This window comes from Mirounga leonina, unplaced genomic scaffold (assembly GCF_011800145.1).
Source record: "Mirounga leonina isolate KUSES-001 unplaced genomic scaffold, KU_Mleo_1.0 Mir_195, whole genome shotgun sequence".
NCBI classification, from domain to species: Eukaryota; Metazoa; Chordata; class Mammalia; order Carnivora; family Phocidae; genus Mirounga; species Mirounga leonina.
Genome location: NW_023270490.1, coordinates 10,662,532 through 10,676,963, shown reverse-complemented (window position 1 = coordinate 10,676,963; position 14,432 = coordinate 10,662,532). Strand labels below are relative to the sequence as shown.

General features: G+C 53.7%; 1 protein-coding gene across 2 annotated transcripts in view; it reads right to left on the bottom strand.

Annotated features, from left to right (window-relative positions):
* CDH4 (cadherin 4) overlaps nt 1-14,432 on the bottom strand; it is a 522,175-nt gene that overhangs the window by 337,553 nt on the left and 170,190 nt on the right. The window lies entirely within an intron of this gene.

Below are 14,432 nucleotides of genomic sequence, written 5' to 3'. Positions count from 1 at the left end.
AAGGGATAATCTCAAGGTAATGCATGAAAGCACGACTCAAGGAACGGCTCTGTTTTCCCAAACTGATGGATGAATAAAAAAACATAAACGTGGCTGGCACAGAACCAGCTAGACACACTGATTCCCCGTCTTTGCATCTTTAAGCCTGAGAGACGCTTCCAGGTCATGCTGGTCCAAGGACATGCTGTGGGAGGCGAGGACCACGGTCACGGTTCTATGTGCACCCGCGGATGCTCACAGTCTTTCAGAGAACGCGCCAGGAATGGAGGACAGCCAGCAGGAGAATGGCCTCTAATTTCTAAAGTCGTTACACAAAACACTTTCCACCTAAGACTCGGGAGAGTAAGGAGCAGGGTCATCAGATATTGCCAGCGCCTGAACCCGACTCTTGTTTTTGCCTCTTGTCCCTCGATTCTCTGGCTGCCCGTCAGGCCCCGGGACACTTTTTACAGAGTAGGGACTCTTCGTGCTTTAGAACTTATCCTACAATTTGAAATAAATCAGCCTGGTACAAACGCCACCACAGGTATAATTCACTCCAACGGAAACAATCGTAGAGCAATCACCACCGCGGGACGTCTTTCAGCCAAAGCCGTGAGAAGGATCATTCCACGGGGCCCCGCGTGAACGCCAGGCGTTTGTTTATGGAGGCTCTCAGCAGACGCGTTAATCTGGAATGTTCTCTTAAGGAATTAAAACGGCTCTGCTCCCTTACAGAGGGCCACGTCCCCATGACACCTGTGTGTCCCGCTCCGCGCAGGTCGCAGTGGGAGCCACAGGAAGGACCGAAGGAGCGAGCGTCCGTCCCCGTCTCAGAGAGGCCTTATCGTTCTTGCTAAGCCCGGTGGCCACTGCCTGCGCTGGGTCCAAGTACCCGCGCCCTTCCCTCCCCACGGGGCCACTGACCGGGCAGCAGAGAAGGTGCGGGGATGCCGCCGGGGTGGGAAGGCGGACGGACCCGCAGAGGGACACTCGGCCGCAGTGTTTCAGCCCGCCGGGAGCTGCGGCTACGCGTGCAGACTGTGGCCGCGGGCGGGGCTGTGCGGCTCTGAATCCAACTCCAGCGACAAAGCGGACTGGCGAGGTGACAGGTCCCCCATGGGTGAACGTGGCAGCTGGACACCCAGCTGTTGGGCTCTGACAGATGCCGTGTGAGGAGCAGGGATTCCGGTGAGATCAGCCGAGGGGCTTGTGCAGATTAACCTGCCGCAGGGCTGCCTCGGCCGGCAGCTTACGGCTCTCAGCTCCTTCTGGGAGGGACGGGGAGGAGGATGGGGCGGGAGAACTGCCCAGGGCTGGCATTCTAGGAACCAGCTGAGACGCCACATGGGAGCCGACCCCCCAAATCCTGCGGCCGCGTCGCGGGGGCCCGAAGCGGGCGGTGCATGTGGAAGGAGCGGAGGCTCCAGGGCTGAGGCCAAGCGCACCAACGCAGCATGTGAGCGCTGTGCTCACAAGGATTCATTCCAAGTCCCACTGCAGGTGGTGGGAGGTCCTGCCCCGACCCCGTGCTTCCCACCAGCCCTTCCCGACGTCACCACACCTGGCGCCCAGCAGGCGATGCAGCCCACACCCCTCCGCGCCCGACCCCTCTCCCAGCTCCAGGACTACAGCCAGCCTCTCTCTGACAGGCCTCCGGGGACCCGTGGGTGCCTCCATGTTCCCGGGCCCAAGGACGCACTCTCCGTCCTGCCCTGATTCCCCGTTCTGGTGCTCCGCCCCGCCCCTGCACACACTGCTGCCCCAGCAAACCCCAGCCGGCCCACGACTTCTCCCCAGGATCCACGACAGGATGGGGTTCCAATCACACCTGAAGCCCTCCCACTGTCAGTCTAATCCTGTCTGTACCCAAGACCTAAGTGGACTGCTTGTCTGGCTTTCGTGGCTCTGTGGATCCAAAAGGCCACCACCTGAGGTGAAAGCCACAGTCCTTAGCAGGGCTCTTGAATCCCCACAGGACATGGCCCCTGCCCACCCTCTCCAGCATCCCTTTTCCCTGCCCCAAACGGCCGAGCCCTTGCCCCAGGGCCTTTGCACATGCTCGGTCTCCTTGAGAAGGTCTGTCTCCTGTGCTTTGAAAAAACACCTAACTCCTCCTCAGGGGGCTTCCTGGAGGAGGCCCCTTCCTCAGAGAGGGATTTCCGACCTCCCTTCTTCAATGAAATGAGCCCCCTGCTCACATTTTCGGAGCACCTGCTCTTGCAGGGCATTTCCAAGGTTTCCATGCACGTTTCTTCATGAACTGCTTGCTGTCTCTGTCCTCCTCTTGCCTGTAATCCCCAGGGGGGTGGGGAGCATTTCTTTCGTTTGGCTGTGTATTCTCAGTGCCTGGTCTATGGTGGTGCTACATAAATACACGCCCTGAGCAAACACTCGCCTGAATCAAGCACATTCCACACGTCCTCCGTCTGCCGGGCCCCGAGAGTCAGACATGCTCCTTCCCTCCGAGCGCCTGCAATACTCTGGGGAAGTAAACTTGTATCTTAGAAAGCGGATTCCCACCTGAGGTAGCACAACAGGAGGACCGACTTCCAGCGATGGTTGAAGTCGAGATGACGCATGTGATGCGCTGTCCTTATTAAAGTGGTGACATTAGATCTGCGCCCTTGTTGGCAGTGGCACTGGCAGGCACTTTCCTGCTCGTGGCCCCGGGACTTGTCTGGGGACGGGATGGTGACATCCACATGAGTGCCAGTCCCGTGGGGCTCCTGCCCGGTGGTGGGCACTGACCCGTCAGCCCCTCGGTGCTCACAGGCCTGACTGCGGGCCACGGGGCTATGGGGCATGTGACGTTTCCAGCAGGAGGCGGGTGGCTGGATGGGACAACACGCAACATTCTGCCTTTAGTTGAGTTTCTTTAATGTGTTTATGGATTTTTTCAGTTCATGGTATCTCAGATGAAGGAAAAAGAGAAGCATTGCCCCCCTCATGGAGGCAAACACTGCCCACTTCGGTCCTCACTTGTCAGATGGCACATCCTGGCTTTCTGGCACTCCACACCGTGAAAATAACTTGATAAGCATGTGAGCGGTGCAAGCAGAGGTTTGCTGGTCTCGACTCTGAGAGGTGTTGGGAATGTGCGCTGATGGCCTGTGTTGATTCCCTCTGATCAAGGGAGAACCAGGAGAAGCGTGGGGACCAGGATCTGAGTGAAGTAATTCAGCATCTGCTGCCGGGGGCCTGGCTGGCAGGAGGCTGGACGTTGGCTGAAGCCTGCACTGGGCACCGAGGCACGGACAGCTGTCTGGCCACCAGCTAGCCAGGGGTCTGTAGCCAGGGCTCATTCATTCCGGTCACTCTGCCCTTCGCAGGGGGCAGGAGCATCCCTGCTCATTGCCACAAGGACACTTTACTGAGGCCGTGGAGAGGGCCGCGAGCCCTGCCACTGGCACCTTGCTTGTCCCCAGGTGCCCACCTGGACGGTGTCTGGCAGCCTGCCATGGAAATCTCCCCTAAATGTGGCCACTCTGCGAAGCCGGAGGTCTGTCTCCTGCAGCTGCACATCCCTGGGACCTAACACCATCCCTGGCCAGGTGCGCAGGCTCAGTGCACATTTGTTGATTGGATCCCTGAATCTCCAAGAGATAACCTGCAACCCCCTTTCAGCACTTGCCATGTTCTGGGAGGGAGTGTGGTGCTGAGATCCACAAGAGCTGCCCAAAATCCAGCCAGAGAGGGAAGAGTCAGAGAGCGTAGTGTAAAACAGAAGCTGGGCACGTCTCCCTGCCACCCTGTAATTATATTAAAAATGCCAATTGAATACAATTCTCTATCGGGGAGATCTAGAAAAGCCCATGGCTGCCAGCCACATTCCACAGTGAAACAGGGTGCTGACTTCAATCCTGGAGAACCCAGCTCCTTTGCCAACATCATCACAATGAAGCACCGTGTTCCGGCTCAGTTCGAGGACTGAGTCTGTGGGCCGGGGTGGGTGGCCTCCCTGCTTCTCAGCAGGGAACTGCTGCAGCATGTCCTCGTGCTCGTTCTGCATGCACGCGTGCACCCCAGCAGCCCCAGGAAGGCACGGCAGCTTTACGTTCTGATCTGATCACATCTGCTCCGAGAATGGAGGGGATAAAAACACGCACAAGGAGGCAGGTGGGGGAGAGCGTCGGAGCCGAATCCACACACGTATGGGTTCAAACCCTGCTGGGCTCCTGGGCAAGTCCCTTCGCCTCTTGGGCCTCAGGCGAGCAGGATCATAACAGCTCCTCCCACTCTGGTGAGCCTTAGCGCTCGGATGGGAACAGATGCACACTTGCCCGGGGTGCCCGCCAGGGCGGGCACGCTCCGCAGGTGCAGCCTTCCAGAGCGCGGTCATTACAGCTATTACAGACCACCGACAGGCAAAGCTGCCCTGGCTCTTAGGCTGCTTGCCTCCTGGTCGTGGTGATAAAAGGAACGAGGGCAAACGAGCAGGAGAGCAGTGGTCCGGCTGCAGAGGTGAGCAGGATGGAGAGACGAGGACGCGCTCCTGGCCAGTGCGCGCTCTGGCCGTGAGCAGCTGAGCAGTGCTCTGCGGGAGCAATGCTGCCCAGTACTGTGCTCTTTGAAGGCCTCGTGGAGAAGCCGGGAGTGGAAGCAGGTCTTCAAGAGTTGGTGGAATCCCAGGAAAGACAAAAGTGCACAATCTTGAGGAGTATTAGGACAAAACAGGAAAATGTGGGCATGTTCATGGCATGATGACATTTTACTCTGGGGGAGGATGTAAATGGGGGCCTGGTGCAGGGCCAGTCTGAGAGGCCAGGCAAGCCTGGACTTTGGGACCTTGCATGCAATCAGGCATGTGGCCAGAGGCCAGTAGGACCAACAGGGAAGGGCAAGGTGAAGGTCGTGTTTTAGGAAAATGTGTCTGCGACAAGAGGGGGAGAAGCATCCAGAAGCAGGTTTGGAACAAAGAGGAGGCTGGGGAGGGAAGTACCTGAGTGTGGCCAGCCATGAGGTGACCAGGGCATCAGAAAGACTCATCAGAAAGGCCAAGAAGGTAAAAACAAGATGTGATGGGGCAAAACCAGGATTCAGATGCTTTAATTTGTTTGGTTTGCTCTGCAGGATCCCTATGGACCAGCAATCCGGACGGGTCTTTGGCAAGTCTCGCCGGGGTCAGCTGAGAAGCAGCCAGGCCCCTGTTTGCTGGGCGGCATGTACCCATCACGGGGCTGTTGGTGGGCTGCCCTGGTTCTCCTTCACGAGGCCTCTGAGCAGCTCGGGCTCCACATCCCGATCTGAGGTCCCAACCCCAGTCAAAGAGGCCCACCCCTCGGCTCAGGGCACATGTGCTAACATCCCATTAGCTAAAGCAGGTCCCCTGGCTGAGGCCACCCTCCGGAGGGAGGAGCATCACTGTCATGCTGAAGGGTGTGTATGGGGGGGCGGGGAGAAGTCTTATAATCGTCTCTATAAGCAATTGGCAAGATGGGGGCAGAGGTAGAGACAGACACGCACAATACCCATGGTCTTGAGCTTGTGTGATTAGATTAGATTAGAACAGTTTGGTGAAAAAGGCACAAATGCAGGTAGGCTTCAGCTACAATGTAATGTCTGGGAGTATCCTTTAGGTATAGCTGGATCCAGGCACTAATCAAAGATCAAACTCTTACTCTTCATGTCTCAGCTCTGCCTCCCTCTGCCTGAGCTTCGTTCCCTGTTACCTTGCTACCCGGCTGGCCCCCAGCAGTGGGCTCAGCAGATCCAGAGGAAAGAAAGCTTCTCTATCCCAAAAGTTTGTGGTGGCAGGAAGCAGTGCTTTGGACCAGCTCGGTGTCGGGGCTGACTGACCGGTTTCAGATCCTGGCTCCACCATTCCTTAGCTGTTGAAACCCTGTGCTTCAGTTTCTTCATCTGTAAAATGGGGATGATGATGGCATGGCCTGTCACATGGGCGGACACGGGGACAGTATTTGGCATGGGATAAGTGCCCTATCAGTGGTTGCTATTGCTGTCGATGTTCTCACATCAACCCTATGTGGAGAGGTGCCAGGGCAATGAACATACTGATGCGCTGGCTCTGGGTCACATGACATACCCCCCCCCCCCCAGCGTCCAGCCACATGGCGGGGAGTCAGCTGAGCGACGTCTAGGCCCTGCTAGCAGGAGGGCGGGGAGGCCCTGAGAGGCCCAGTGTGAGTAGAGCTTGGGCCTGGCGGAGAAATCCTGCCACCAGAATGCACTAAAGCAGCCCTCACTGCAATCTGTGTGGCTGAAATGGGCCGAGTGTTTTCATCAGCATCTCTTTATGAATCAAAGAAATGCAAACTGGGGACAGACACATACGCGTTTTGGAAAAGGTTGGTATGAGTGCATGTCGGCATCCTCCCGTTGCCAGATCTCTGGTAACACCTGGCATTTGCAGGACCCTGCAGAACCATTCCTCAGCTAATCTGCATTTTGCAGCGAATTTATGCAACTGGAATGAGAAGGAGCATTGGGGCCAAAGGAGAGTGGAATTCCTGAGCGACGGCTCTTGGAATCAACAGGGAACGTTTTCCTGGAAGATGAAGCCGCAGGCCTCGTGCTCAGGGCCGGTCTCACTGAACCTCGAGAGAACCCGCGGGGAAACACGAAGCCATCATAGAAGAGAGACAGAAAGTCCATGGCTATGTATGGAACTGAAAAAAATATATCATACAGGACATCTCCTAAGTAAACAATTAGAAGAATTTTACTGTATTTGAAAACCATTTGCTGAAGCAATTTGGTCCCTGGGAAAAAAATCTCCCATATTCTGATGTTTTTATACACAGAGAAGCATGGAGAGCAGGAATAAAGGACAGAGGGTGATTCCTTTTAAGCTGTTCCTGCATTTATAACACCAAACTAGAGCTGCACGTGGGGCCTGGGCTTGGGCCTCCAGAAGGAGACATGCCTGTGGGATGATGTACCGTTTGCTCCCCCAAACCCTGCATGCCCCCTGAAGTTTGGGTGGAAATTCACCTCCGTGAGTGCACAGATGACAGAGGGTTTTAAGAGATGCATTCTCCTTGGACACGCGGGACAAAGGCAGGAACGTGACACCAAGCACGTGGCTGTGCCCTCCAGGGTTTTCAGACCCATGCGCAGGAAAGCGCAGACCTCGGCCCTATTCCCCGGCATGTGGGGCTGCCCTGGGCACTGCAGGGCGTTCACAACTTCCCTCGCCTCTACCCGCCAGGGTCTGGTAGCGTTCTGCTGGAGCTGTGACGGTGAACGTCTCCTGACCTTGCCCAGTGCTCCCAGGGGGCAACACTTCCGTGCAGGATGCCCGGCGCAGGGCAAAGGGGACTCAGGCTGCCATCGAGAGACTTGAGTTCTAGACCGAGGAGGGTCACAGCCCAGTTGTGTGGCCTACGGCAATGGTGCTCAAACTGTGTGCTTCACTTTGTTCATCCGTAGGACAGACGAAGCCCCCTGCCGCCCGGCCTCTCACCGAAGTCCTTGGGGAGTCCAGTAGAAAAATCAGTGTGCGCATGCTTAAAATGAACAGCAGCACCCGGGCTGCATTAGCTCTGGGACTGTGTGTGTGGACAGAGCGTGTGGGATTAGCCCCAGGGTACGGGCCACCCAATCGAGGTTCAGAGGACGGGCACAACCTCCTTAAATTCAACAAGCTGGTGTCAGCATCAGCACTAGCAATTGAGCTCACAATTCTCCCTCCCTGACCTCTGGGTGGGGCAGGGATGAAATGCCAGGCGGGTAAACCAGACGTCCTTGTGTGTCCCCACCACACAGCCCAGCGCCCACACACAACGCTCCCGGGCACCCGGCATGGAGCAGCTCCTGCCTGCCCCCACAGCCTCCGGCTTCCCCATGCCGCCACCCCACCTCCTGCCCCTTCACTTTGGCACCTGGTCAACCACCAAAACTTGACACCATATGGGTTTCTTGCTCTTGCTCTTGCAGAGAGGCCCCTGAGGACCTAGCAGATTGCACCAATGCTACACTTGTTTCTACACAAGCGTGTTGTTTGCCAGGCACTGTGATAGGACCTGGAGCAAAGTGGTGAAGGGGGCTGCCCACCAAGACGGGGCCACAGGGCCCAGACTGACCCACCACCCGGCTCAGATCCAAAACTCTAAACAGAACGTATGAACTGTGGTGTTTAGACACCGGACACCAGGGAGCACAGGACAGTGATCTGTGGAGAGGGGAAATACAGGCAAGCCCAGCATTGCCCCAGTTAACTGCCTAGAGAGCTTCCAGGCTTGGGTCCAAGAAGGGGGACCCAGGCAGAGCCCAGGGCTTCCCTGGGCTGAGATGGGGTGAGGGTCTGGGAGGGGAGGGGGCTTAGAAGTAATAAGGCAGAATATATACTCGAGAGAGAGCTGCAGAGTTGTGCGGAGGGGCTTCCTTCAGTCTTGGGCTGAACACGATCAGAGAACACCTGTGAGAAACCATCCTCATCTAGAAGAACCACCTGAAAGCATCAGGGGAGCTCACCTAGGGCTGGAAATGGTTTGTGTCCCCACCAACGGGGACAGGCTTCACAATTCACAGCACACTAAGCAGATAACTGAAGACAAACACTGCCTCAGTAGTGGGACACACATAGCCCTGGGCTGGATACTGCCCTGTCCTCCTCCACAAAACTAAACAGCAAGATCCAAACAGATCAAACTGTTTCCAAGTGACTTACCTGTGTCCTAGAACACAGATCAAGAATATTAATGGGAGCCCAGAAATGCCTACCGACACAGCAGTGGAATTCACTGTATCTGGCATCTCATAAAAAATACCAGGCACACAAAGAAGCATAAAAGTATGACCCATAATGACAAAATGAGATCAATAAAAAAGATCAGAGGGAGAGAATTAGCAGGCAGGGACATTAGGAAGTTATTACAGCTCTATTCCACATGTTCCTGAAGGTGGGTACGCAGGAGCGTGTCCCACATCAGACTTGCACAGGTGAAAGCCACAGAGTCTGAGATGGGGTGTGCACTGGGATCAGGAGCAGACCAGACACTGCAGGAGAAAGGAAACCTCAAACTTGCAGACACACCAACAGGAAGCATCCTATTGAAAGATACAGGAAAAATAATTTAAGAGAACAAAGAGTCAGCGAGTTGTTGGATGCTTTGAAGCAGAGCGTGTTAAAGACATAATTAGAATTTCTACAGGAGATGGGGGCAGGGGAGCAAAAGTATTTGAACTAATAATGACTGAAATTTTCCAAATTTGATGAAAACTCTAACTCCAAAGACTCAAGAAGCTCTACCAAAGAACCCCAAACAAAAGAAACATCAAGAAAACCAGGCTACCACAGTTTATGATCAAGTTGCTTAAAACCAGTGATAAAAAAGAAAATCTTAAAAAAGCAGCCAGAGCTGGGGGGGGGGGTTCCCACTACGTACAGATGAACAAAGATAAGAGGGACAGGAGATTTCGCCAGAGAAATGATACAAGCCAGAAAACCCTTGCATTGTATTTTCAAAATAATTGAAAGACAAAAGGAAGAAATAAAAAACCCCTAAGCGCCCAAACCAAGAATTCTATACCCAGCAAAACTATCTCTTAAAAATGACAAAATAAAGTCTTTCTCAGAATGCAGAGGCTGAAGGAATTCATCACCAGCAGACCAGCCCTATAAGGCATGATAAGGATCTTCTGGGCAGAAGGAAAATGCCACCAGGGAAGTCTGGTTCTACACAAGGGAATTAAAAGCTCCAGAAACGGTGGACGAAAGAGAGCGCTTTTCTTACGTCACCTCTATAACGTGGTGAAGGAAACATAGTTCATCTCCATTATGTGCGCCTCACGTCACAACGGCTGTTTGCTTCCCTGTCTGCTATGCTCTGGTCCTTGACCCCTGGACAGAGGAAAGTAATGCGTATTCGTTTTGTACCCTCAGGACACGCGTGGTACCTAGCATGCAGCAGGCACTTAATAAATGTGCTGTATGAACATACAACTTGTTGTCCACCAGGAAGCTGTGTCATCTGCTGGATGGAGCCCTGGGTCCTTGTCAATCATATTGCTATGGCCGAATGTTTGTGTCTTCCAAAACACACCTGCTGAAGCCCTAACCTCTGACGTGATGATATTTAAAGGTGAGGCTTTGGGAGGTGATTAGGGGTAGATGAGGTCATGAGGGTGGAGCCCCTGTGATGGGATCAGTGTCCTCATAAGAAGGGGAAGAGACAGCAGAGCTTCCTGTCTGCTGCGTGAGGACATGGCCCAAATGTGGCCGCCTGCAAGCCGGGAGGACAGCCGTCAGCAGGAAGCCGATCTGCCAGAGCCTTGATGTCAGGCTTCCCGGCCTCTGGAACCATGAGGAGCGAGTGTCTGCTCTCTGAGCCCCAGGCTGCTCCAGCAGCCCAAACCCACGTGGACACACAGAGAACGAGATCCGCTGTTGGGAATGCAAATCAGGTCACACTCAAAACACAGCAGTGTCCCCACTGCTCCAGGGTGTCCACCACTGTCCCCAAACCAGGGGCCACTTGGTGATGCGTTTTGAGGCTGAACACCCATGCCTGGCCTGGCCACCCAGATCCTCCCGTCCCGGCATGGATGAGAGCTGCTGCACCCTTTCCCCTCCTGCATGTGCCCCTGGGCACCGGCGCGCTCATGGTCCACCAGGGCGTGCGGCATCTGGGACCCAGGCACTCCCGGCAAGCCTCCCTGCTGTCTGGGGCGCCAGTGACAGTTCCCGATTTAGAGGCTTATTTTTGTACTCAGAACAGCCACGATCCCTGCCAATAGGCGGAAGGAAATGTCACCGCTCGCACAATTACAGACAGCTTCGGCGCCTCATCTTACAGAATTTCTATTTACATCCCATAAACTATGTTGATGTTTTATTTTAAACAACTAAAGCTCTATGTCTGTGTATCAGGTGGGAGAAAGGAACTATTTCCCAGCCCATGAAACCTTCTTGAGAAGACGACCTTTTAAAGCATTCGCCCAGCATCAGGGCCGTAAACGGCTCCAGGAGGGGGTCACCCTGGAGGCGGGGAGACATGCAGTCTTCTTGGGGAGCAGTGGGCTGGACGGAGGGGGCATTGCTCCTGGCAGGGTGGTCCTGCTGGAGGACCGAGCTCCCCTCCAGGCCGCTCAGATCGTGGTTCGCTGTGTGTTAAACACAGGGTAACACGGGGCCCGCCGGGAAGCTAGGGACCGTTCAACGGCAGGTGTGCAGTGTGGACACACCTGTCCCTGCAGGTCTCCCAAGTTCACCCCGAAAGTGGTAAACTTATTATAGAAGACTAGGTGAGGGTCAACTTGGAGAAGGGCTAAACTTGAAATCCTTTTTTTTAATAGGCCATTTTTTAGAACAGTTTTAGGTTCACAACAAAATTGAGGTGAAGGCACAGAGATTTCCTGCATGCCTGCTGCCCCCACACACGCACGGCCTCCCCACCACCAACACCCCACCGGAGCTGAGCGCTTGCCACAATCCATGAACCTACACGGACACGTCCTTACCGCCCCAAATTCATGGTTTACCTGTGGTTCCCTCTCGGTGCTGTGCATTTAGCAGGGCTGAACAAACCTACAATGATGGGATCCACCAACACAGCGTCACACAGACGTGGTTTCACTGCCCTAAAATCCCGCTGTGCTCCACCTGCCCCCCCACCCCCGGCGACCGCTGATCTTTTACCATCTCCATAGGTTTGCCTTTTCCAGAAAGTCATATGGTTGGAATCACACAGTGTATAGCCTTTCCAGACTGGCTTCTTCGACTTAGCGGTTTGAATTGAAGTTTCCCCTATGCCTTTTTATGGCTTGATAGCTCATTTCTTGTTAGTGCTGAATGATGTTCCGCTGTCTGGATGAGCCGGTTTATTTATCCATCACTTACTGAGGGACACCTTGGCTGCTTCCAAGTTTGACAATTCTGGATAAAGCTGGTGTAAACATCCGTGTGCAGGTTTTTGTGTGGACATTAAGTTTTCAACCTCCTTTCGGTAAATACCAAGAAACGTGACGGCCAGAAACCCTGTTTTTCTATTAGAAACTTTCTCCTCATTGAAGAGCATCAAATGTCACTATCGTCCAAAGACATCTGCCCAGCGTTACTCCTCCTGAGGCAGCAAGAAGTAAGAGGGACATCGGAGTGTCATCCCGTCCAAGAGAACCTTCCGCAGGGAAGGAGCACCCAGTAGGGCAGCACCAGCCACTTGTGGTCACTAAGCACCTAAAGCATGACTAAGGAACTGACCGTTCTTTGTACTTGATTTTAGTTCACTTAAATTTAAGTGTCTACATGTAGCTAGTGGTTATGTCTGGAGACAGAGGTGAGCTCAGGCATGCTCAAAGTCTCCGGAGCATCAGGTGTGGGTTCTGTCACCAGGGGATTCCTGCCACCTGAGCACCTCAGTCATCATGTGGGTCTCCTTCTGCTCTCCAGCAGCCTCAGGACAGAGCGGGTCTTCCCCACTCTCTGAAGTGCACTCCTCATCCCTCTGTCCCCTGTCCCTGACCCATGCTCTGAGCTTGGCCCATGATCTCATCCCAGTGGCCCTGATCATTGTTCCACCTACGCCTATCCACAGACCTGATCCTGTCCCCAAATGCATCTCCTCAACCACATTCTGAAATATTGTTTTATTTTGGAAAAGCTTCCAAATACGCATAATAGTTTAAATTCATTGGTCGGTTTCACCCAGCCTAGTACCTCCCTGCAGAGCCTTCTCCGCACAGAGCCCAGAAGGGTGGAGTTTGGGCAGGGCTGGTGCCTGGTGGGCGGGGTGAGGCTGGTCGGCACCACCCGTGTCTCACTGGCTGAGTGCATTACCCTGAGCCTCAGCTCCCTCAGCCGTGAGGTGGGGATAGGCACAGAACCCATCCCGTAGTCTTGCTGTGAGGATGAAATCCATTCACATATGTGCACGTATGTGTTGTGTGTCCATGTTCAGGAACATCCATAGGCACCTGCATGGTTAGGACATGGGTTCAGAGCATGCACACACTCTAGCTCAGTCTGGCAGGCGGGGATGATCTGTACATTTTGACTTTGACTTCCATCCTCTCAAGGACAGGAGCCAGCACTCAGACCTGCCCGCTTTCCTGGGACTTTGCTATTTCAGGACTCAACACAGGGCTGAAATGAGCAAAACATTTATGGAATAAGAACTTAAAGAAACTCCAACAAAATTTTAAAACCTGAATCTGATGTAAAAATTGTGTGTTTGGCCTTTAATAAACCAGCAAAGAACCATCCAGTTTCCTCATTAAGCAGAATTAAGCATGGAGTTCAAGGTTTTTCAAATTACTACCAGGAGTCCTGGCACGGACCACCCGGCAATGCTAACCATCATCAGTGTCACTGTTCTAGTCCTGACAACAGAAAGACCCCCTCCTGCCCCTGAGGGACCACGTTCAGTGCCTGGGCTGATTCTCCCATTGCTTGGAATTCTGTCTGTGGCCACAACACTCACAGGCAAATGCAAAACCCTATTGCCGAAGGAAGGGAGATTTCTTGCAAAGTCACTGAGCCAACACACTGCAATTTTATTTCATGTGGTGCTCATTTGTAGTCGACAATACAGCGGCAAGGGCACAAATATTTCTAGACTCTCACAAAAGCAGGGGTGAGGTTTACTGAGAGGCACAGAGCTTCTGGGGAGAGACAGGAGGGAGAGGGATGGGGAGGAAGGGGGGGAGGGAGAGGGAGAGGGAAGGGAGAGCGAGGGATAGAAGGAGAGGGACGAGGGATGGGAGGGAGACAGAAGTCTTACAGCAAAGGAGGGGAAGGTGGGAGGGGCTAGGGGTAGGGCCTTGAGGTCCCTGACAGGGGAGCACCGTGTTCCTGGGCAAAGTCATTTTGGTGGAATGGGATTTCAGATTTCTGATCTGGGCGTCTGAGGGCGTGGCAGCCTGGGGAGGCTGGGGACACGTCCAATTCCGCCCTGTGGTACAGCTGACTTTCTCTGCAGAGAAGAAGTCGGCAGACACCCCACTTCTCACTTGCACTTTTTTGAACTGCGCTCATGGTAGTCGGGGGAGAAAGTGGCAGGGCAGCGGTCGACCTCACACACACACAGCCCCTCGGTTCCCTGAACCTCCCAGCTAGTTCATGCACCGCAGGCTTCACAAATAACACACCTCATTAATGACATGGGCTTGCTCTAATCAGCAGGCATCAAACAGGAAAGCTGAACGGAAGATTCTGCTCATGCAGTGTGGGCCGTGGGTGTTTGGTATTTTCAGAGATTCTGGCAACAGATCATACTAGGAACCAGGTTTCTAAAATGGCAACGAAAACCCCTAAGTTTACAACCGAACCCCGCAGCTTGCACTCTTGATAGAATGTTCTGAAATGCTCAATAATGCTATAAAACCTCATCCAAGGCAGAAACAACAGAGTGCTCTAGAGTATTTGCTGGTAGCATCTGCCACAGCAGGAATTTTCTTAATAGAACGTATAAAAATGCCCCAGGCAGTATTAAAAAAAAAAAAAGCAAAAGGAAAAAAGGATATTTCTAGAAAAAAGAATGTTGAAAGCAATC